General features: G+C 43.8%; 1 protein-coding gene across 6 annotated transcripts in view; it reads left to right on the forward strand.

The window, feature by feature from the left end:
- sytl4 (synaptotagmin-like 4) overlaps window positions 1–24,452 on the forward strand; it is a 108,397-nt gene that overhangs the window by 15,989 nt on the left and 67,956 nt on the right. For 2 of the 6 annotated variants that reach the window (XM_068047656.1, XM_068047657.1), the window contains exon 2: window positions 23,832–23,904. The exons of the other annotated variants lie outside the window; for them this stretch is intronic. The gene's annotated coding sequence lies outside the window, so the exon portion shown is untranslated. The remainder of the gene's footprint in view (window positions 1–23,831; window positions 23,905–24,452) is intronic. 6 annotated transcript variants of the gene reach the window in all.

Raw genomic sequence — 24,452 nt, forward strand, 5'->3', positions numbered from 1 at the left:
TGGCACCACGGCTGGCACTGTCGTTCAGCAGGGAGGGACAAAACGCAGAAGAGCAATAGTTATAGGGGACTCTATGGTCAGGGGCACAGATAGGCACTTCTGTGGACGTGAAAGAGACTCCAGGATGGTATGTTGCCTCCCTGGTGCCAGGGTCAAGGATGTCTCTGAACGGACAGGGGGCATTCTGAAGGGGGGAGGGTGAACAGCCAGAAGTTGTGGTGCACATCGGTACCAATGACATAGGCAGGAAGAGTCCTACCGGGGGAATTTAGGGAGTTAGGTAGAAAATTAAAAGACAGGACCTCTAGGGTTGTAATCTCGGGATTACTCCCTGTGCCACGTGCCAGTGAGGCTAGAAATAGGAAGATAATGCAGCTAAACGCGTGGCTGAACAGCTGGTGTGGAAGGGAGGGTTTCAGATATCTGGACCATTGGGATCTCTTCAGGGACAGATGGGACCTGTACAAGAAGGACGGATTGCATCTAAACTGGAGGGGCACAAATATCCTGGCTGCGAGGTTTGCTAGCATCACTCGGGAGGGTTTAAACTAGTGTGGCAGGGGGGTGAGAACCAGAGCAGTAGGACAGCAAGTGAAATAAATGAGGGGGAACTAGTATATAAGGCCAGTAAGACTAAGAGGAAGAACAGGCAGGGAGATGTTGCGGAGCACAGCGGGACTGGTGGTCTGAAGTGCATTTGTTTCAATGCGAGAAGTATAACAGGTAAGGCAGATGAACTTAGAGCTTGGATTAGTACTTGGAACTATGATGTTGTTGCTAGGACAAATGGCATGCGCAAACATCTTTCTTTTTCCTCTTCTCTTCATGACTTCTCAAACTAGCCAAGAATGTTATCCAGAGTCATCCTTGAGAGTTCTCTTCCAATGCCTAACTGCACTGAGGCCTTCCAAAGTCTTTTATTTTATATTTTATTTCAGAGGTGGACCTGGGTGTTGTATTGACAGGACCTTATTGTTCTATAAAGGTTTTCCTTAATACAAAATGCCCAACAGTATGTTTTCTTTGTCTAAAGCATGGACTAAATGCCTGCCTTAATGTTCTCCATTTTCCATGAGTTTCTAGAGTCTTTGCACGTACCTTCTGTTCTTAATCAACTAGGCCTTTACATCACCTTCCCTTAGCTCATCCCATGCTGTTCCCCAGGATCAATTCCACAATTCTTTGAAACATCCCATCTCCAGCCTTCAAACTAACTTTCAGGGGCTTAATTGCTCGTATTTGCTTGTTATCAGTTATTTATGCTCAGAACTGTTCATAAGTCGCGTTAATAAGCTGCTCATAATGGCTATCCTGTCTAAGTGGTCTAATTCCTTACCAGACTATTGAACCTTGGAGTAATTCACTAAAGTAACTTCTATTCTGCTTCCATGGACTAATTAACTTTTGCATTCCAGCAAGCATCTTAATTAAGCATGGTTAACTGAAAGACCTAACACAGATCTTTAGTATCTTATCTAGTTGCTCTCCCACTATCATAGAGGCCTCATCTGATCATGGCCTCTTTTTAGACTAGCTACGGCTGTCGTCATGTAAGAATAATCATTTCACTAGCTTTGTTTCTAGAGAAATGAAACCTTAAGCAGTTTCCAGTAAAATGAAACTTGCAACACTAACCTATTCCTTTACTTCAAGCAGATTTGATAGAAATTAGCAATATGCCTTATATGTAACACCTTGAATCAAATTTGTTGATAAATTGACAGCAATATTCTGGCTGGGCCAAGGATATGCACAATGTATACTATACGAAGTATGGAAGCCATCAGTGTCAAAAGAAGGAAAGAAAGCAGTTACAGATGTAGTCATAGTTGATCTGTATTCAGGTTACTTTGATAGATGCACTCTATATAAGTATTTAAAGGACCTCAATACTATAATGAAAATCTTTAAAAAATACAATCATGTGATGTACTTGCCCTGTATGAACAATTTTGTGTTAAAAACATTTTTTCCCAATTGTTCCTAGGTAGGTATATTGCATGCTGTAGTACTGAGGTTTGATCCCTAATGTGTGCTACGTTAACTGGTGTCAGCTGGGGCAGAGGATCCATTGTCTTCAACGTAGCTAGGCTGATTTGCAGGGTTTTTACTCCCGATGTGCAGTGAGGTAGGATTGAACTTGGTTGTCTGTCTCCTCGCAGTCAAGAAGTTCACTATCAAAGAACAATAGAATTCTTTGAGGAAGTGACAAAGTTGATTGATGAGGGAAGGGCTGTCGATGTCATATACATGGACTTCAGTAAGGCGATAAGGTTCCCCATGTTAGGCTGATGGAGAAAGTGAAGTCGCATGGGATCCAGGGTGTACTAGCTAGATGGATAAAGAACTGGCTGGGCAACAGGAGACAGAGAGTAGCAGTGGAAGGGAGTTTCTCAAAATGGAGACGTGTGACCAGTGGTGTTCTACAGGGATCCGTGCTGGGACCACTGTTGTTTGTGATATGCATAAATGATTTGGAGGAAAGTATAGGTGGTCTGATTAGCAAGTTTGCAGACGACACTAAGATTGGTGGAGTAGCAGATAGTGAAGGGGACTGTCAGAGAATAGAGCAGAATATAGATAGATTGGAGAGTTGGGCAGAGAAATGGCAGATGGAGTTCAATCAGGGCAAATGCGAGGTGATGCATTTTGGATGATCCAATTCAAGAGTGAACTATACAGTAAATGGAAAAGTCCTGGGGAAAATTGATGTACAGAGAGATTTGGGTGTTCAGTTCCATTGTTCCCTGAAGGTGGCAATGCAGGTAAATAGAGTGGTCAAGAAGGCATACGGCATGCTTTCCTTCATCGGACAGGGTATTGAGTACAAGAGTTGGCAGGTCATGTTACAGTTGTATAGGACTTTGGTTCAGCCACATTTGGAATACTGCGTGCAGTTCTGGTCGCCACATTACCAAAAGGATGTGGATGCTTTGGAGAGGGTGCAGAGGAGGTTCACCAGGATGTTGCCTGGTATGGAGGGTGCTAGCTATGAAGAGAGGTTGAGTAGATTAGGATTATTTTCATTAGAAAGGCGGAGGTTGAGGGGGGACCTGATTGAGGTGTACAAAATCATGAGAGGTATAGACAGGGTGGATAGCAAGAAGCTTTTTCCCAGAGTGGGGGATTCAATTACTAGGGGTCACGAGTTCAAAGTGAGAGGGGAAAAGTTTAGGGGGGATATGCATGGAAAGTTCTTTACGCAGAGGGTGGTGGGTGCCTGGAACGCGTTGCCAGCAGAGGTGGTAGATGCGAACACGATAGCGTCTTTTAAGATGTATCTAGACAGATACATGAATGGGCAGGAAGCAAAGAGATACAGACCCTTAGAAAATAGGCGACATGTTTAGATAGAGGATCTGGATCGGCGCAGGCTTGGAGGGCCGAAGGGCCTGTTCCTGTGCTGTAATTTTCTTTCTTCTTTGTTTTTTGACAAAGAACAGTACAGCACAGGAACAGGCCATTCGGCCCTCCTAGCCTGCGCCGATCCAGATCCTCTGCACTTCTGCACTTCCGGGGACCGTTTCCCTCTATTCCCATCCTATTCATGTATTTGTCAAGATGCCTCTTAAACGTCGCTATCGTAACTGCTTCCACCACCTCCCCCGGCAGCAAGTTCCAGGCATTTACCACCCTCAGTGTAAAGAATTTGCCTCGCACATCCCCTCTAAACTTTGCCCCTCGCACCTTAAACCTATGTCCCCTAGTAACTGACTCTTCCACCATGGGAAAAAGCTTCTGACTATCCACTCTGTCCATGCCACTCATAACATTGTAAACCTCTATCATGTCGCCCCTCCACCTCCGTTGTTCCAGTGAAAACAATCCGAGTTTATCCAACCTCTCCTCATAGCTAATGCCCTCCAGACCAGGCAACATCCTGGTAAACCTCTGTCTGTACCCTCTCCAAAGCCTCCATGTCCTTCTGGTAGTGTGGCGACCAGAATTGCACGCAATATTCTAAATGTGGCCTAACTAAGGTTCTGTACAGCTGCAGTATGACTTGTCAATTTTTATACTCTATGCCCCAACCGATGAAGGCAAGCATGCCGTATGCCTTCTTGACTACCTTATCCACCTGCATTGCCACTTTCATTCATTCTCTGGGCCTACACTCAATGAGTTGCCACTTGGATGAGGTACCAGAGAACTCCAGCACCAATCGTGCTTGCAGGTGAAGAGGCCAGAAAAAAATGGTGAAAATGTTGGTGTTTTTTAAAAAACTTTCAGTAGTTCTTTATTTGGTTTGACCAGATCTTTCGCTTGGTATTTTCCAAGGCTGCTATTTTGGAATTAAGGGTGCTGTCCCAGTGTGTTTTTAGTGAAGCTCTGTACAACATTATTTGGAAAGTTCCAGACAAATTGAATCCTGCAGCTGGAAAATGCCACTGATCAACAGTCCATTTATAACTAGTTAGACCCAAGTGAAAGCATACAGCTGCTCTTAAGTGAAAGTCTCACTTAGATTTTAATTTAGAGGACTTGCCACTGGTATAACCAGTTGATTGTAGAAATGTACCCTAGCATAAGCCACCACCTTCAGGAGATAAAGAGGGAAAATCATATGGTTTCACTTGAAAAAAAATTGTGCTCGACAATAAATGCATTCTTGGGTTTTGGTAATTAAGTTACTTGGATTGTCGCTGCTCTGAGTAAACACCTAAAAGACTTGGATCCATCATTCACTGTAAAGAAACCCTTTGACAACATAAAACAACAGGTTAGAACAAAGTTCCTCTCTGGTGTGTTCAACCAATATTTGAGGGTTGTCCAGATGGGTTTTTGGCAGAGATGTCCAGCCATGGCAATCACGAAGCACTGGACTCTATTGAAAGTTAGGGTTTAAATCTCAGTACTGGAAATGCATTACAAGTTGATCAATATTTAAAAGATAAAGGTTATATTTCAGGTGTAATCTTTCAACGTTAACCTATCTTTTTAGATGCTGATCAACTTGCTAGTTTCTAGCATCTTCTGTTTTTATTTCAAGTTGCCAGCATTCGGGACTTAGATTTTTATATCAAATCCTAATTTTCATTGGCATTTATGTGCTTGATTCCTGAAGAGCAGTGTTTTCAACCTGTGGCCTGAGTGTCATTTCTGGTGCTTGAACCTTGGCCATCTGGCCTGTGAAGCCCAGTTCTATCTGTGCTTATGTTTCATACTGGTGTGTCCTGTGGTTTTGGAGCTTTGAAAAAGTCTGGTCATAGTGTTGTTGCAATTTTGGTGGACAAATCCAAAATTAGAATGCCAAAAGTTGTCAGTATTAGCAAGTTGACATATACATAAATTAATGGGAACATGAATTTAAAAGTTATATGTGGCCCATACAACTCTAGTATCCTCAAAGATAAAAGCTTGAGAACTCTGCTATAGAGGTTCTATCTTTGAATGAAAGAGAGTAATATGGCTGGTCGGATGGTGCACATCTTTTCTACGTTGTTTGAGAGTGATTCCTAGCAAGTTGATGGGAGTGGCTGGATTGCTAACTCTTAAGGAAAATACTTGCATTCATATAGTGCCTCACCATCTTCTCAAAACATCACATAGTGCTTCACATCTGATGAATTACTTTTGAAGTGCACTCACTGTTATTATGTGGGCAAATGTGGCAGTCAATTATGCAGAGCAAGGTCCTACAAAGAGTAAATAATGTGAATGACCAGTAAATCTGTATTTTGTGGCAATGGAGTTTGAGGGGGGAATGCTAAGCAATATCTAATTGTCTTTTCTCTTTATGGAGATACTATAATACAGGTTAACCAGGTTTGATCCATAATTACCTCTTAGAACTGCAATTGAAATTTTGTTCTCTGTATATCTGAATAAACATATTATCTGGACACAGCACAGAACAGCTGTGTAGCTGGCCCTGCTGAATTTTCAGAAGTTGTACAGATATCTGTCCTTGGTGAATGTGGCCTTTAAAAATGGTATACCATGGCAGAATAACTGCATGAATCATTGTACTTTGAGAATGTAGTGATAGCAAGGTGATAGGTTATCGAGAGTCGTAAAGGCAGATATCTGACAGCACACCATTGAATGAATGGGACTAAATAAAGTGTATGGCCTGCCCACCAGTACAGTGTGATAATTTCATTTGTTTAAATCTCAGCTGCAGGTGAACGTCTGCTACACAGCATTCCTGTTTGTTCAGCAAGATAAAAATTGCTCACTATATAACTATATAGAGTTGGTGTTCAACACAGTAAAGGTTATACAGCATGTAGTGGAGTAGAGTTGGAGTTTGCTCAGTATGGTATGTATGAAACAGAATGAAGGTGTTCAGTATAGTAAGGATTATTCAAAAGTACAAATTGACACTTTGTTTGGCAGATTAAAGGTTATATACTATATAATTGTATGAAGTTGCTGTTTGTTCACCATTGCAAAGAATTACTTGGCTGTACAACTGTACAAAGTTGCTATTTGGCCAGCAAGGCTGGGGTTAACATATCAGTCACATTATGTGTTGTGTTTTTCCCACCTCCATTTGTAATGACATTGTTTTATTTCTCTTGTCATCAGATTAATGAGTTCCACACAGACTATCAGTTTAAACAAACATCATATATTATTTCCTGCCGTCCAACTCTGTATTAATATTGCAAACGGAGATGCTAGAAACAAGCAAGCAATGGGAATTTCCAAGATGTGTTTTCAATCTAACAGGCATTAATGAGAGCCTACTGCATATCAGTTTTATGCACAATGTTTTCCATTTCCTATCCAGTATAAACGGCCTTGATGTTTCAATTCTGAAATGGTCTTATCAGTCATTACAGATAGTCCAGGTTACATAAATGTTCAGATCTGTCATGTTTTAGTTTTAGAGATACAGCACTGAAACAGGCCCTTCGGCCCACCGAATCTGTGCCGACCATCAACCACCCATTTATACTAATCCTACACGAATTCCATATTCCTACCACATCCCCACCTGTCCCTATATTTCCCTACCACATAGCTATACCAGGGGCAATTGCTACTGGCCAATTTACCTATCAACCTGCAAGTCTTTGGCATGTGGGAGGAAACCGGAGCACCCAGAGGAAACCCACGCAGACACAGGGAGAACTTGCAAACTCCACACAGGCAGAATTGAACCCGGGTCGCTGGAGCTGTGAGGCTGTGGTGCTAACCACTGTGCCGCCCCAACCACTGCGCCACTGTGCCGCCTGTGTCATGGCAGGTGAACTATGGGGATTAGGTTCATGGTGCCAATACAGAGACACCGGGCTGGATTTTCATTATGGAGGCAGAAAACAGGTTTGGTTTTGGGTCAGAAACCTGCCTTCAGTTGGAAACTGATTCAGATTGCAATTTTCAAATGGTAAGCCCTCAATTGGTATGGAGACGTGTTTCCTGTCCACTTGGAGTCAGTGGGATTGAAAATGGCAATGGGGCTCATGTAGACTCCTATGCCAGCCATCAATGAAGCTACTGGTTGTCCTGAGGGAAAAATCTGCCTTCCACAGTACCAGTGGGAAGTGAAATGCATATAATCAAGTTAGACTTTTTTTGATAGGGTAATGTTTTGTTATTATTCATGTGTAAAAGATTAATGAATGAGTACTATACCCAAAATGAATTTCTGTATGGACAAATAAATTGAAATTGAATTGAATGTCACAGGGGAGCTGGAGGGCTGGGGCTATGGTCAGAGCAGACCCTCGCATCATCGATGCCCACTTGGACCTAATGCTGGAGGCCATGCGGAAGATGAGGGATGTCCTCTTCCCAAAGGATGGCAGGAGGAGGCCACCTTCTCATGCATCAGGGGCACCTCTCTCTTCAGTGTTATAGTTTAGTTTAGTTTAGTTTAGAGATACAGCACTGAAACAGGCCCTTCGGCCCACCGAGTCTGTGCCGACCATCAACCAACCATTTATACTAATCCTACACGAATCCCATATTCCAATAACATCCCCACCGGTCCCTATATATTTCCCTACCACCTACCTATACTAGGGGCAATTTATAATGGCCAATTAACCTACCAACCTGCAAGTCTTTGGCATGTGGGAGGAAACCGGAGCACCCGGAGGAAACCCACGCAGACACAGGGAGAACTTGCAAACTCCGCACAGGCAGTACCCAGAATCGAACCCGGGTCCCTGGAGCTGTGAGGCTGCAGTGCTATACCCCTCCACCTCCTCTTCCTCCTCCTCCTCTTCCTCCTCCTCCTCTTACCTCCTGTTCCTCCTCCGATGAGCTGTCTCCTTCCAGGGCCTCACTGCCTTCAAGGTTCACACCTCTTTGGAGGGCACTTATGGGCAGGTGGGTGATTGTGTGGCTGGTTTCCACTGTTCACCTCCAACTGACCACAGACAGTGTATTTGTATACTCGTGTTTCAGCCTCTGTGTTTTGTTTGCCAAATAGATAGTGACAGGTTTTCTCATAGGTTTAAAACAGAAGATTAAATATTTGTTGAACACTATTTGTCACCCGAAATGATCGGAACACCACCCATGCACGTGTTCACTCTCACAAGCACACTCAAGAAGAGATAGATAGAAGATAAAGGGTTAGAGGTGTATAGAGTTCAAGGTGTAATTCCATAAGTTTTAAGGTAATTGTGGATAAGGATAAGAGTAGTCCTCGGGTGAAGGTGCTAAATTGGGGGAAGGCTAATTATAACAATATTAGGCAGGAACTGAAGAATTTAGATTGGGGGCGGCTGTTTGAGGGTAAATCAAAATCTGACATGTGGGAGTCGTTCAAATGTCAGTTGATTAGAATCCAGGACCAGCATGTTCCTGTGAGGAAGAAGGATAAGTTTGGCACGTTTCGGGAACCTTGGATAACGCGGGATATTGTGAGCCTAGTCAAAAAGAAAAAGGAAGCATTCGTAAGGGCTGGAAGGCTAGGAACAGACGAATCCCTTGAGGAATATAAAGACAGTAGAAAGGAACTTAAGCAAGGAGTCAGGAGGGCTAAAAGGGGTCATGAAAAGTCATTGGCAAACAGGATTAAGGATAATCCCAAGTCTTTTTATACATATATACAGAGCAAGAGGGTAACTATGGAAAGGGTTGGCCCGCTCAAGGACAGAGAAGGGAATCTATGTTTGGAGCCAGAGGAAATGGGCAAGGTACTAAATGAGTACTTTGCATCAGTATTCACCAAAGAGAAGGACTAGGTGGATGATGAGCCTAGGGAAGGGAGTGTAGATAGTCTCAATCATCTCATTATCGAAAAGGAGGAGGTGTTGGGTGTCTTGCAAAGCATTAAAGTAGGTAAGTCCCCAGGCCCTGATGGGATCTACCGCAGAATACTAAGGGAGGCAAGGGAAGAAATTGCTGGGGCCTTGACAGAAATCTTTGCATCCTCATTGGCTACAGGTGAGGTTCCAGAGGACTGGAGAATAGCCAATGTTGTTCCTTTGTTTAAGAAGGGTAGCAAGAATAATCCAGGAAATTATAGGCCGGTGAGCCTTACATCAGTGGTTGGGAAATTATTAGAGAGGATTCTTCGGGACAGGATTTATTCCCAGTTGGAAACAAACAAACTTATTAGCAAGAGGCAGCATGGTTTTGTGAAGTGGAGGTCATGTCTCACTAATTTGATTGAGTTTTTTGAGGAAGTGACAAAGATGATTGATGAAGGAAGGGCAGTGGATGTTATCTATATGGACTTCAGTAAAGCCTTTGACAAGGTCCCTCATAGCAGACTGGTACAAAAGGTGAAGTCACACGGGAGCAGAGGGGAACTGGCAAGATGGATACAGAACTGGCTCTGTCATTGAAGACAGAGGGTAGCAGTGGAAGGGTGCTTTTCTGAATGGAGGGATGTGACTAGTGGTGTTCCGCAGGGATCAGTGCTGGGACCTTTGCTGTTTGTAGTATATATAAATGATTTGGAGGAAAATGTAGCTGGTCTGATTAGTAAGTTTGCGGACGACACAAAGGTTGGTGGAGTTGCGGATAGTGATGAGGATTGTCAGAGGATACAGCAGGATATAGATCGGTTGGAGACTTGGGCGGAGAAATGGCAGATGGAGTTTAATCTGGACAAATGTGAGGTCATGCATTTTGGAAGATCTAATGCAGGTGGGAAGTATACAATAACTGGCAGAACCCTTAGGAGTATTGACAGGCAGAGAGATCTGGGCGTACAGGTCCACTGGTCACTGAAAGTGGCAACGCAGGTGGATAAGGTAGTCAAGAAGGCATACGGCATGCTTGCCTTCATCGGTTGGGGCATAGAGTATAAAAATTGGCAAGTCATGCTGCAGCTGTACCGAACTTTAGTTAGGTCACACTTAGAATATTGCGTGCAATTCTGGTCGCCACACTACCAGAAGGACATGGAGGCTTTGGAGAGGGTACAGAAGAGGTTTACCAGGATGTTGCCTGGTCTGGAGGGCATTAGCTATGAGGAGAGGTTGGATAAACTCGGATTGTTTTCATTGGAACGACAGAGGTGGAGGGGTGACATGATAGAGGTTTACAAAGGTATGAGCGGCATGGACAGAGTGGATAGTCAGAAGATTTTTCCCAGGGTGGAAGAGTCAGTTACTAGGGGACATAGGTTTAAGGTGAGAGGGGCAAAGTTTAGAGGGGATGTGTGAGGCAAGTTCTTTACACAGAGGGTGGTGAGTGCCTGGAACTTGCTGCCGGGGGAGGTGGTGGAAGCAGGTATGATAGCGACGTTTAAGAGGCATCTTGACAAATGCATGAATAGGATGGGAATAGAGGGATACAGTCCCCGGAAGTGCAGAAGGTTTTAGTTTAGGCAGGCATCAAGATCGGCGCAGGCTTGGAGGGCCGAATGGCCTTTTCCTGTGCTGTACTGTTCTTTGTGTAAGGGCTGTTGTTTCAGGAAAAGCTGTGGGATCCTCACGGAAGGTGAGTTTTTAAGTTGCAGGCCTGTTTGCTGGTTGTCGTGTATTTACTGGGTTGCTGAAGACTTCTAATGGTTCACTTCATTCTGAGTTTCATTTCTTAGTTAAGTTTTCACAGCTGGAGGAGTTGTTTCAAAGGCACTCCCTTCTCTGCTGCAGTTGCCTTTCAACTTGGTTCAATGGTGTTAGCTGGAATTGGTCTCTGTCTCGCTCTCTCGCGCTGTCTCTCTCGCGCTGGAATTTAAGATGGCTTTGATGGTGACCATGTGGCTGGAGAGCCCAGACTGATGTTGATGACGGATGTTCTGAACTGGAAACCCTTTCCCCCCCCCCCCCCCCCCCCCACCCCTTTGTTTTTCAAAACGATTACCCAAAAGGTGAACTCATAAGTGTTAGTTTAGCCCATGTGACTTTAGGTTTCCATTCTTGATGGTACAATAGCTTTTGATGCCCCATTTTGATAACATGAGGGCTGTTAACACACTCTTGTGGTGAAGAGTAGCTGGAGATGTAGACTCTGGAAAGTGTTTTTGTCTTAGTTTTGTGTGTAGCTCACATGCATGTGTGATAAGCTGGCTCATTTCCAAGCAGACAGGATTAATTGGTTTCCGTTCCAGTAGACATAGATGTGGATTTTAATGCAAGAGTTGGTATAGGTCATGTGATTTATCCTCCATTTTGTTAGCAAATGTACTAGTCTTTTAAACTTGTTCTAATTTTTATAATTCTTCAGTTTGGTTAGGGCCATGTAATGAAGAGTGCAGCAGACCACCACAATGACTGAGACCCTTGCAGGAGGGTATTGGAAGTTGTCCCTGATTGATCCAGACACTGGAATTGCATCTTCAGAAACCCTATGGCTTGCTGAATGGTTGGTCTGCTAAGCAGATGGCATTGGTTGTATTGACTCTGTGCCTCTCTCTGGGACTCCTGTAGAGGGGTCAGTAGCCATCTCATCAAGGGATTTCCCTTGGTTCTTGGATCCATCCACACACTTTGGTTGATGGAGTGAAGGATCCAGGCAGGCTGGACTGACGGAGGATGAAAGAGTCACAGCAGCTGCAAGGAAAGCGAGTGCAAGCATAGAGGAAGCTCTTGTGGTCATGGACCAGTTGAACATTGAGGGAGTGGAAGTCCTTCCTGTTGATGGATCTCACTGGCCGGTCACTGAGTGCCTTGATGGCCACATGGACACAAGTGATGATACTCTTCACCTGGGGGAATCCAGTGATGGAGGCTGAACCCAATGCTCCCTGTGTCTGTGTAGGCTCACCTGTGTCAAAAGTGGATGTAGTCCCCCACCCTCCGGAATATGGCATCTGTGATTTGCCTAATGGCCTGATGAGCTGATGACTGTGAGATGCCACCTAGGTCCACAGCTGATCCCCGGAATGAGCCAGTTGCATAGAAATCTAGGGTGACGGAGACCTTCATTGCTGCAGGTAGGGGACTGCCATGGGGGCTGTGAAACCTCATTGACGATCATAGTATGCAGCTTCAAGACCATCTGCCTGGATAGGCACAGCCTCCTACGCACTGACGTTTGTTATTTGCAGGTAGCTGACTCTTGGGCTGTGCATTCAATGTCCTGGGTAGTGCCTTCCTGCCCTTGCAGCCCCTGCTGTGCTCCTCTGGCCTCCTCCTGTCCAGAAAGTTGTATCCAATGAATTTCATCCTGGCTGCTCTGTCCAATGCCAGAGTACCCTGTTCCCATCTGAATTCCCTCAGCTGGGCTTTGTGCATTCACCAGGCCTTCCCCTGCCAACCCCAGGTGCCCAAGTTATGCCAGTGACCTCACGTCCCTCTCCGGATTCCTGCCACTCACCACTGAGAAAAGCAAGTCTTATACCTGCAGCAATGGCCACTCTCTGGCACTTTTGAAGCAGCTGAGCTTTACTTTGTGTCTCTGCAGTATTTTAATCAGCCCTTGCCATTGCTGTCATGGCCCCCTGCTGTGTTCATAACTTGGACACCTGGTCGGGTTCCCCACAGGGCGTCCTCCACGTTCCAGGCTTTGAAAATTAAAAATTGCTGTTGACAAGCCTGTTAATGAGCTCTTTAGTGAGCTCAACAGGCACTTAATTGGAGGCGAGCACCCTACCCATTCCCTCTCTCCTGGCGTCCCTTTAAAAATGGCGTCCAGAGGCGGTGGGTCCCAGTGCCAACCTCCGAGAACGCCATCTTTAAATCATCCTCATCTCCGTACCCGCACTTAGCAGGCTTTAAAAATCCAGCCCACTATTTTACAGAGGGTGTGTGTGAGATTAAGGACTGAGGAACCCTGTGTTGCATCCAGCCCATATAATACTTCATCCAGCCATTCTTCATAGGGTTATAAAGAGAAAACAACATTTCATGTCAACTCGGTCCCATGTAGTATAAGTTATGCAGTTCCCTCTACTGAAAGAACACATAATACATCTAACTGACAGACACTAACAAGTCGAGGCAAGCTAAAAGGGATCAAAATAAATACACCTGCTAGGACAATTGTTATTTATCCCGGAGTAATAAGAGTGACAATAGGTTTGATTTAGTGAGGTGTTATTCAGTTGCCTAGACCCTAAGCTCTGGCATTCCCTCCCTAAAACTTCTCCACCTCTCTTTCCTCCTTTAAGACACTCCTTTAAAACTTACCTCTCTGAACAAGCTTTTGGTCATCTGTTCTAATATCTCCCAGGTGGCTCAGTGTCAAAATTTGTTTGATTATGCTTCTTTGAAGCATCTTGGGACATTTTACTACCTTAAATGCCCTATATAAATGCAAGTTGTTGTTGAGTTGAAGAACATTGGGTGGCTCCTGTCGGAACATAAGAACAGTGTATGTTATTTGGCTTATTTAGACTGTTAATTCCTTAATTCTCAAATAAGTATCCATCTTCCTTTTGAGCAACTCAATTGACTTTATAGATCTGTACAATCAGTAGATTTCTGTGTAAGTGCTTTCCACATTCACACTGTTTTGTAGGGGGAATGTTTTCCTAAATTTAATTTTACCATCGTAGTTCAGATTCTAAGACTAAGTCCCCTTGTTCTAGATTTGCCAACAAAGCGGAGTTGTTCCTTTCCTATCCTGTCAATCTCCATCATTATTTTAAACACCTCAATCAGATCATCCCCTAGTCTTCTCATCTCAAGCACCTGTAATGTGTATTACTCAGTCCCTTCATTCCAAATATGGCCATCAATTGTCGTTTTGATTTGCCCTATGACCAGTATAATTTTCCTAAAGTGGTGTGTTAAAAACTGAATACAATACTCAGAATGGCCAAGCAATTTGGGGATCCAAGTGCTGTTCCTAGTGATGGATTCTAGCAATGTCTCCACTAGTCACTGACTTGTAGCTACTTGGTTTTATCAGAATGGGAACTGACTAAAGTGGTACATATTTGAAAAAGGTAACAAGGCGAATAAAGGCCACTGCAGATCCATTAGTCATGCATCAATATTGGGTAAAATTATGGAATTGATTATCAGGAGTAAACTGAAGAATTTTGATAACCTAGTAAACAGCAGTCAAAATTAATTCAGGGAAAAGAGCTGACTCTCCAAATGCCTATACTTCAGGAACCATCCACCCACCTTGGATAACCCTTAATACCCTTGCAAAACAAAAATAAAAGCAAGGTGGGGTGGGAGGAAGTATTGAGTAGAGTGATTTTGGGGCTTCTTACATTGCTAATTTGTAATAAAGCTTGTGAACCTCCATGTGACATTCGTAGAAGATGTGACACTTGGAGGAGCAGTGGATTCTGCTAAGGCAGTTTGAAAACTACAAAGTGAGTTGGATACAGTACATAAGTGGGTGAAACAATAGGAGCTGAAATTTAACACAAACAAGTGCAAAATATTGCAATGATGAAGAAATGCAGCAAAATGCTCCAAACTCTTCCCTAGATAACGATTCTATCCCTATCCCTGGCAACTGTCTGAGACAACTTTTCACAACCTTGGTGACTTATTTGACCCCAAGATGAGCTTCCAACCACATGCCATCACTAAGATTACATATTTCCAGTTCCAAAACATCACATGACTTTCACCCTTGCCTCGGCTCATCTGCTGCAGAAACCCTCATTCATGCTTTTGTTACCTTTAAACTTGATTATTCCAATGCACTGCTGACTGGTCTCCTGCTTTCTACCATCTGTAAACTTGAGGTCATCCAAAACCCTGCTGTCCATGTCCTTACTCACACTAAGCCCCATTCACCTATCACCCCTGTGCTCGCTGACCTACATAGGCTCCCAGTCAAGCAATGCCTCAATCTTTATTTTCAAATCCCACCATGCCATCACCCCTCCCTATCTCTCTAATCTCCTCCAGCCCCACAACCCTCTGAGATGTCTACATTCATCTAACTTTGCCTCCTGAGCATCCCCGATTTTAATTGCTCCATCATTGGTGGCCGTGCCTTCAGTTACCTAGGCCCTATATTCTGCAATTCTCTCCCTAAACCTCACCTCCTCTCTACCTTTCTTCCTCGGTGTCTAATTTTATTTTGATGCTCATGCAGATTCTTGACTAGGGACTCCCAGGTTCACAGTATTGTCCATGTCACCGATTCCCCATTGCCACAGGACTTGGCATATGGACCCTGGTAGAAGCCTGCATGTGACTTTGTTTAATGTGGGGACCTTGGGGCGCCGTCATTGTCCACATGATCATGATGGATTGGTGGTCAGATTTCGGTGACGTGTCGAACCACAGTGACCGGGACCACCTTGCCGCTGCAGCTGCCTTCCGCCTTCACGGCCAGTGAGACGCACAGTCATCCTTCACCTGTTCTGCCATTGAGGACTTTTTGGACCTCACTTTGTCTGGCACCTCCTCCCGGCCTTGACTCCATGAGTGGCCCGACCAGGAGCAAGGAGCTCCCGACAGCATCACTCAAGGGATCGTCGGAGAGCAGAAGCCTCTCCACCATGTCAAGGTGGTGATCCGGAGGGAATAGTTCACTTCTGTCCTTTAATAATACTTCAATATTATCTCCTTTCCTCCATTTTGTATGTTATTTCCGAAACTTTTTCTTCTCCCTCCCCTAACTTCCACACAGTAGTGAAATGAGTGTGATCCAGGCTTCCACGCTCCATTCAAGTGGTGTCCAGTAGAAGAAATTAGATCATGGCAGGGCAAGAAAAATCTCTACCTTCCCAGTGAAGCCATAAAATGATTAAATTAATGTTTAGTGTGTCAAGGTTTTTAGCTACATAATGATGTCAGTATATGTAATTTATCAGTAACACATGAAAGGAAAGTTTGACTGTTTTGGGAAAGTTGTTGTTCAATCCTGCATTGCATCCATAATGGCACAGTTAGAATATTCCTGAGTTGAACTCTCACCCGGTGGAGCAGGAAAGAACACTTTGTTGACTTTGACTCACAGCCAATTAAAGACATGCACAGAACAAAACATTGCTCACTGCCAGAATGGCACAGCAAAGTTCAAGGCATTTGCTTGCACTGTGACAAAGTCTTAACTCTTCAGCACATAATCATCTTCCCTCTGTATGGTATTTTTTTATCTTGAAGCTTGTCTTCCACTGTCCAATTTTCCCCCATCCCCCCCACCCCTGACCCCAATGTAGATAGACTGGCAGATCTGGCAGCTTTTCCTTCAGGAGATTTTAAATAAAGCACTCAGAATTGGCACACATATAGAAGGCAGAAGACAGTTGAACTAAGGTTGACTGTGAATTCCTCTTTCCCCATCCCCATCTCAGTTCAGTAGCCTGCTGACATTACCGACTAGGCTTAAACTAAAGAACGGCCATTTGGGTGAGGTTCCCAGAGTGTAACTGGTACATGTGAAGTCATATCTCTCTGAGTCACCTCCCTCAGGGAGGAAGAAAAGAAAGTTAGGAGATTAACAAAAATGTTTGCACACTGACTAACATTGGCCAAGATATTTCACTTTTTATTGTTGTACGTCATGACCTGGGATCCAGCAGGAGGGATTTTAAACCACCTCACCCCACCTCCGTGCCCGCACCCCGCCCCCCCCCCCCAATGGCAAGTGGGAGAGGGTCGGGTGGCAGTTAAGCCATCAATTTCACAAAACTCGACCCTAACCCGCTGTGAAAATGCCTGTTTCTGTTTTGAAGGTTTTAATTGCAGCGGATATCGAGGCATCCAAGTAACCCTCTCTGAAGAGGTGGGTCTGTCATTATAATATTTAAATGAAGCTTTTTTTCTGGAGATTTTGACACTGATTTTGAAATTAAATACCTCCTGCATGAGTTTCAGTGGTGATTGAGTTTACTTGTCAGTAAATCAGTGGTGAAATTGAATGACACTTCATGGGGATGGTTAAGGGTAGGAGTCCCAGTATGAATAAAGGCTGAGTGATATCAGCTGCTTTCTCAGTTTCCTATGGGAATCAGTTTGGTGAGAGTACTTGTGAGAGACTTATTTGTGCAATTTGGAGGTGTTGACAGAGAACATCAGGATGGGTGGTGTCTTGGCTGCTTTTGATTGGACTTCAGATGAGGAAGATCAGCACCGATAGCAGCAAGAGTCTGCTGAGGAGGAAATTGTGGATGGACAACATAGAGGCAAGCAACAGAGAGCTCCTGTTTGCAGGAGGCACTACCAACCTAATGGGGAGTACATACAGAGGATCAGTTTCCTTGACCTTTTGGAAGAGCAATGTTTTTGCAATCTGAGATTGTCATGTCAGGTGGTCAAAGACATCTTCAGCTTCCTAGAGGTAGACCTTCTACATATTACAAGTGGCTGCAAAAGTCACTACGCCCTCAATTTTGTTTTTGCCTTTGGTTCCTTCCAGGTGTTACAACCTCAGTGAGATCATTAATGTGAAAAATACAAGATATGAATCCCCAGACCAATTTAAAGAATTACACAAGATTTCACATTTCAATTTTTATTATAACCACTAAACTAAAAGAAATGCTCATTAACTAAATTGTACTTTGTAAGTAGCTGATATCCCAAATTACAAAGAAAGGTATATTCTTTACTTATTTAAACACTTGAAAACCTCACACCACACTTATACGTTGCACAGTTTTCTTTGATGGTGAAATTTTGCAGTTAAAGGTCCCAAACTCCTCCCAGTTGGATCTGGGTTGGATCTCCCAGACCTTTTCAGAAATCAATGTCCTCTTCTCTCCTTAGACAGCACCTACCAAACCCGCGATCTCTACCATCTAGCAGGACAAGGGTAGCAGTTGCATGGGAACACCACCACCCGCAGGTTCCCCTCCAAGCCACACACCAACCTAACTTGGAACTATATCACTGTTCCTTCACTGTCGCTGGGTCAAAATCCTGGAACTCCCTTCCTAACAGCACCATGGGTGTACCTACCCTACATGGACTGCAGTAGTTCAAGAAGGCAGCTCACCACCACCTTCTGAAGGGCAATTAGGGATGGGCAATAAATGCTGGCCTAGCCAGCGATGCCCACATCCCATGAATGAATTTTAAAAAAACTTTTCCGAGGACTTCGGACCTGGAGATTCCTGGTGATCCTGATGGTCTTCTACTTCTCCACAAACTTCACCTTTCAAAACAGGTTCAAGTCTTCGCAGCTTTTTACTGTATCAGGCTTCTGAGAATAGGTGTCCCCTCTCTTTCTCAAGACTGCAACTGCTGGGTTCCCTTCTTACAGCCTGTTTGCCTTCAGAAAATCTGTTCAGTTTATCTGGACTGAAAAGTCAATAGTCTTATTATCCTGTTCCAATATGCAAAGTCCAGAATAAAAATAAAATTCTGAGGATGCTGGATGACCTGAAACGTTGACTCTGTTTCTGTCTGCACAGATGTTGCCAGACCTGCTGAGTATTTCCAGCACTTTGTTTTTATTGTAATGTCCAGAAGTCTGGTTTCACACAGCCACCTGGGCCTTCCATTGTTCCCAAGTTTTAACAGGTGCCTGGTACATCTGCATCTTCTGAATCACTGACTTCCTGCTTTACGACCCGGAAGTCTGGGAGGGCGAAACCCATTGCTTGTTAAGGTGTTACCCCTGCAGTCTCTGTTTTTCAAAAAAAGTCTTTGACCTGTCTTGCCCTTTAACAGAGTGGCTGTGAGGTCATCTGACCTTCTGGACTCCATCTTAAACTCTTAAAATCGCAATTTTTAAAAAATTACATGTTACAAAGTCCAGAGTTCAGAACACAGGGCACTACCAAAAACATATTGAGGGTCTCCTGCTGCACATAGAGTCACAAAATGAGGCCATTCAGCTCATCAAGTCTATGCTGGCTCCCTGTAGAGCATCCCAGTCAGTCCCATTCCCCCACTCTATCCCCGTAGCCGTGAAAATTTATTTCCCTTGTCATGCAGGCCCCAACCTGCCAAGAATGAGGCATATTAATTTTGCCATGTGGACATTAAATTTCAAATTGTTGCTGGGAAGAAGAGAAGGCCTGTTACAAGGACTGCCAGACCTTGGCTGGAAAAACAAATTTACATTCTAACAGACATTGGAGTCAGGGAAGCACATTCCATTCCCTGCTAAGATGATACAATACACAGAGCCAAGACGTGGTCAGACCAGTTAGTCACATGACTAACCTGCTTGGCAACCTGGGGGTTTCTGAATTGTACAGTTTTAACTGACAGTCTGCAGAAAGCTGTTTGCTCCTGGATTGAAAAGACCTCTCCTGACTGGCTTGTCACAACGTCTCCTGTCTGCTCCCAGCTCTTTCTCACTGAAGACAAATGAACCCCAAAAGAGAAAAGTCTCCTACAGCAAACAAGGTTTAAGAAGAATATTGGGCTCCAACGAAAAGCAAGATCTACCTACAAAGGACTCTACAGTGAGCTCGAAGACCGATAACAAAATCTATTCAGATATTGTCTCAAACTTTTCCACTTTATTTCTTCTGCTCTTTTCTGTCTCTATTTGCATGTGTGTATCACGTATGCATGCTAGCGTGGGCATGTCGTGTATCCTTAGGTGTTAACCGAATTAGAGTTCAAGTTTAATAAAATTTCACTTTTCTTCTTTAAACCTAAGAAAACCTGTGTGTGCTGGTTTCTTTGCCTTATAATTGGAAAGTGGTGAACACAGATTCACCAAGAGGGAGGTAAAAACACTGTGTTTAAAATTGTTACATTAAGACCAGGTAAAGGCTGAAAGGGAACCCTAGACCTCTTTCTCACCTGGTTGTAACACACTCAAGTGCCCATCCAATTTCCTTTTGAATTCATTGATCACCTCCACTTCCACCAATCTCCTAGGCAGCGAGTTCCAGGCCACTACCACTTAATGCGTAAAAAGATTCTTCCTCACACTCCGCCTGCATCTCTTGCCCAAAACCTTAGTCTGTATTCCTTTTTCCTTGTGCGATCAGCAAATGGGAACAGCTTTTCTTTGTCTACCTTATCTAAACCTGTCATGATCTTTACACCTCTATCTAGTCTCCCATCAATGCATAACAGATGGTGCCGGATGGATTGTTTGCTAGAGTTGGGCATTATGTGATGAGAATAGCCACAATGTGTGGGAAATTAGAATGACCTTTCTGGCTGGCTTCCCACAAGTGCAGGGTGCCATTGATTGCACGCAAGTGGCAATCCAGGCACCACCAGATCAATCAGGACTGAAAAGGATTTCATTCCATTGATGTTCAGCTGGTGTGCACCACAGAAAAGGTCCGTGCAGGTCTGCGTCAGAATCCCTGGGAGCTGCAATGATGTTTTTATACTGTTGCAGTCCAAAATCCCTGCCTGTTCATTCCTGAAATCAGCCTTAAGGGATGGCAACTTGGCAACAAACAATACCCACTTCAAACCTGGCTGAGGAGACCTCTTGGAACTTCATCAGGAGCACTACAAAGTGAACCATATGACAACCTGATGTGTCATTGAGCAAGTTATTGGTATGCTCCAGTTGTGCTTCAAGTGCCGAGACAGGTCTCGAGGTGTCGTCAGTACTCCCCAGCGATGGTCTCCAGGAGAATCGTGGCATGCAACATTAACCACAACATAGCAAGATAACAAAGGAACAAGCCACTCAGCACTCTTCATCTGATGAGAATTCCAATGGGGAGGAAAAAGATGGGACTCCCCAGTGCCAGATCAGCCACCTACATTGCTGCTCGGGGTGCCCTAATAGTTCAAAGGTTCAGTTAGCCATTCACATTGGACTAAAGTAACAATCAAGTGCCTCAACCCCCACAGACACAAAAGTCATGTGACCAACCATCCACTCATTACACATGCATCAACTACTCAGTCAATTCATGTTTTCTCATTCATTACCAAGCAACAGAAAACTTGAGTCGGCACACATCCATACAAGAACAGTGAACAGGAAATGTGGTGTAAATTCTGTAAATAAATAAATAAATGATTACGGTAATCATATTTCATTCAATGCTGAAATAAAGTCAAAATGACTTAGTCTTGTTTAAGATGTGGATGGGGGATATTCAATGCTGTCACCATGCAACAGCAAAGTCCAAGTAACGTCATCTCCAGTGGTTGAGGGTGCTGATATGCTGCTTATATCTATGGCCTCGTGCTCTGCAGATGCCAGCTGCATAATCGATGGTGGCCACCTCTAGTCCTCTCCCTCTGCCTTGTATTTTGGGTTGTCATCACCGGCAAGGGGGAATGACGGATCTTTGAGTATCTGCAAGGCATATGTGCGTCCAGTGATGCAGTGGATTTTGTGAGGGAGACTATCAGGCAGATGCCTGACCCATTGCCTGACAAACTTGATTGCATTTTTTGAAGAGATGACTAAAGTAGTGGGCAGAGGAATGTCAATGGATGCTATTTATATGGATTTCCAGAAGGCATTAGATAAAGTCCCTTATAACAGACAGAATTGAAGACAAATTATTGACCTGATTTGGTTAGGAAATTGGCTGAGTGGCAGGAAACAGAGAGTAGGGATAATGGGCAGGTATTAAATTGGCAGCATGTGACTAGTGGTGGCCTGCAAGGATCTGTGTTGGGCCCTCAAATATTCACCATATTTTTTGACGTTGATGATGGTATAGAAAGCCACATATCCACATTTGCTGATGACAGAAAGATAAGTGGCATTGTAAGCAATGTAGATGAAAGCATAAATTTACTAAGGATAGTAGATTAATTGAATGGGCAAGACTGTGGCAAATGGATTTCAATGTAGACAAATGTGATGTCTTCCACTTTGACCTAAAAAGGATAGAATAGGGTACTTAAAATGGTGAAAAGCTAGAAGGTCCAAAGAGACTAGGGGGGATCCAGGTACATAGACCATTAAAATGTCATGAATATGTACAGAAAATAATCAATAGCTAATGAAATGCTGGCCTTTATATCTAGAAAACTAGAATGCAAGGGGGTAGAACTGAGGGAGTTGCTCTTTCAGAGAGCTGGTGCGGACATGACGCACTGTAACAATTCTGTGATTCTGTGAAGTCATGCATGAACTATACAAAGCCCATACTTGGATACTATGAGCAGTTCTATATTGGGTTGGTAGGAGTGCAGTGTAGAATGATACCTGGACTCCAGTTAAATTACGAGGAGAGATTACACAAACTCGGGTTGTATTCACTGGAATTTATAAGGTTAAGGGGAGATTTGATTGAAGTTTTCAGGATTTTAAAGGGAAGAGATAGGGTAGATAGAGAAAGATTGTTTTCATTGGTTTGGGAGTCTAGGACTAGGGGACACAGCCTAACAATTAGAGCCAGATCTTTCAGGAGTGAAATTAGGAAACACTTCTATACACATTGGGTGGTAGAAGTTTGGACCTCTCTTCGGCATATGGCAATTAATGCTCAATCAATTGTTAATTTTCAATCTGAGATTGATATTTTTGGTTAATAAAAAGTATAGGCAAAGGTAGGTATATGGAATTAAGTTGCAGGTCAGCTACGATCTCATTGAATGGCAGAAAAGGCTCAAGGGGCTAAATGGGCCATGTTCCCATCCATTTGAGGATGTGTGCTTAGAATCGAGTGAGCTGACATCACATTGCGTAATGATTAGTGTGAGTGGCAGTGGTGGCTGGAGAAAGGGGGAGGTGAGGAAATGCATAGAAAGGGATCGATGGACTCTGCTGAACTATGTGACCATGAGGACTGATGTGATGGCGTACACTTAAGACAGAGTGAAGGGGTGGGGGCACTACAGGATGTAGATGATTCTGCAATTATGCTCACCTTTCCTAACCTGGTTAGGTCATTAAATGCCTTCTTCCACTGGATCCAGGTATAGTCCACAATGCCTCTGCTGCTGCCCGCTCAGTCACCACTAACCACAACTTCTTAGTCACAGCAGCAGGTTTCTTCTTGCCATTGCTTGGAAACAGGACCTTCTTCCTGATCCTTATTGCACCCAGCAGTACATCAAGTGATGCCTCATAGAAGTGGGACACAACTTCCTAACTCCATCTGTTAATCTTTTCCTCTCTCTTTAAAATTCTCCTGTTGCCTCCAAATTCCATCTTTGCATCAGCCCTTGAAATAGTCGAAGTGAACTTCGTTCATGCATGTGTGTATCACGCCTGCTCATGGGCCTAGGAGACTCATAACCCGGAAGTAAAATGATAATGAGGTATCCCTGTTGAAATCGGATATTCCCATGATCTTGCACATTTCCCATCCACTATGCTACTGCCTCCCTTGCTCAGATCCTGCCTCTGCATACTTATCAACCCCTAAATGATCCATTGTGCACTCCAGCACACAGTGGTGATGCAGAATATCCAGGCTGTAGTGTCTACTGCAGCAGAAACTTGCTGTATGAGCAGCATGCCATCCTTGTAACAGTTTTCATCCAACGCAAAAACTATCCATTGAGGTGGCAATTGTACATTTGATCTTGGCTTTATAACACATTGTGGGATGCAGAAACACTTCCTATATTCCCTAGTCACAACTTAAATTCACCATGATTGAGGTCAACCTGATTGACAACACTGGTGAGAGTCAAAAACAATTATTTTAAAATTTTATTTTGTGAAATGTTACCTGTCTCTGAAACTTCTAATGACTTTCTCGATTACAGGGTTCGACTGGCAAATTATGTGGGTGTAGGATGCAGACATTTCCTGTCTGTGAGTTCTAATTGTTACGACCAGGTGAGCAATGTGTCCAGGGGTCTCTTGCTGTCTTCACCTGGTCTTATTGTAACAGGGTTTAATTTTAAACACACTGTGTTTGAGCTCCCCCTTTGTAATTCCTTGTTCACAGTTTCCAATCATCAGACAAATAACTGAGTACATACAGGTTTTCTTTGCTTTAAAGCAGTAAGATAAAATTTATTAAACCTTAAACTCTGATACAGTTCATGCCTATGGATATGCGACGCGCTCACGCTAGCATGTAAAGGAGATATAAACATGCAGATAGGAATAGAAAAGAGCAGAAGAAAAGATAAGTAGAACAGTTTGAAGAAATATCTTGTTACTGTTTCTCGAGCTTGCTGCAGTTCTTGATGGAAGATATGGTCTTGCGATTCGTTGGGGCCCAGTAATCATCTTCAAACTTTGTTCACGTGGCAAACCCCTATTTCTTTGAGTTTCACGCGGTTTTAGTTCCTTGAGAGATGAGCAGGCAGGAGAGGAGATGTTCTTAGTTCCAGGAGAGCGCACAGCATTCTCTCTGGCAATTCCTTTGGGAGTCCAAC

This window comes from Heterodontus francisci, chromosome 15 (genome assembly GCF_036365525.1).
Source record: "Heterodontus francisci isolate sHetFra1 chromosome 15, sHetFra1.hap1, whole genome shotgun sequence".
Taxonomy (NCBI): domain Eukaryota; kingdom Metazoa; phylum Chordata; class Chondrichthyes; order Heterodontiformes; family Heterodontidae; genus Heterodontus; species Heterodontus francisci.